Genomic DNA, 239 nt, shown 5'->3' with positions numbered 1-239 from the left:
AAAGGTAGGATGTATTGCTGGTAATAGATAGTTGAAAACTTCCTCTTTTCTGGAACCAACTCTAGTAAAAGCTACTCTGGCAGTGCTGTGTCTAAAAACATACTGGTGTTGTTTGTTAGTATTGTTTCTATTTTCACCAGTCTCATGAGCAATACCCTATCCTTCCAGGTGTTACAGTACACAATAGAAAACAGAGTAGAAACAAGTGTCAAGAGTGCCAGCAGTACTTCCCTGAACTC

General features: G+C 39.3%; 1 protein-coding gene across 1 annotated transcript in view; it reads left to right on the top strand.

Moving 5' to 3' along the window:
- The window catches only part of LOC119590611 (uncharacterized protein KIAA0513-like), a gene marked incomplete in the record, with an annotated part of 32,212 nt that overhangs the window by 18,839 nt on the left and 13,134 nt on the right, over positions 1–239 (top strand).

This window comes from Penaeus monodon, chromosome 27 (genome assembly GCF_015228065.2).
Source record: "Penaeus monodon isolate SGIC_2016 chromosome 27, NSTDA_Pmon_1, whole genome shotgun sequence".
NCBI lineage: Eukaryota > Metazoa > Arthropoda > Malacostraca > Decapoda > Penaeidae > Penaeus > Penaeus monodon.
The sequence above is the reverse complement of the archived record's forward strand: the minus strand, read 5'-3'. Positions and strand labels throughout refer to the sequence as shown.